General features: G+C 20.7%; 1 protein-coding gene across 1 annotated transcript in view; it reads right to left on the bottom strand.

The window, feature by feature from the left end:
- Positions 1–276, bottom strand: part of LOC149526982 (uncharacterized) — an 8,759-nt gene that overhangs the window by 3,192 nt on the left and 5,291 nt on the right. The window lies entirely within an intron of this gene.

The following is a 276-nucleotide window of genomic DNA, read 5'->3' as shown; positions in this document are numbered from 1 at the left end:
CACTGCTCTTGTTCATGAGTTGAAGTATTAAGGTTTGGTGGTTCAAGTGTAGAAAAATCATTTAAGCGATCTACTTCTTTTCTTTTAAAAAATTTGTCAATTGTTTTCAACTTTCTCATATTTTAAACAAACCTGAAAAGAAAAAAATAATGTAGTCAACATTCAATATTCTTATTTATTTATATTTAAATTTAAAAAGTAAAATATAAAACTATAAAGCATAAAATATAAATAATTAAATACGAAATACATAATTTCACATAATAGTTAAATAAT

This window comes from Theobroma umbraticum, unplaced genomic scaffold, assembly GCF_002168275.2.
Source record: "Theobroma umbraticum cultivar Fairchild unplaced genomic scaffold, ASM216827v3 scaffold_67.0, whole genome shotgun sequence".
NCBI classification, from domain to species: domain Eukaryota; kingdom Viridiplantae; phylum Streptophyta; class Magnoliopsida; order Malvales; family Malvaceae; genus Theobroma; species Theobroma umbraticum.
This window is presented reverse-complemented; position numbering and strand designations above follow the sequence as displayed.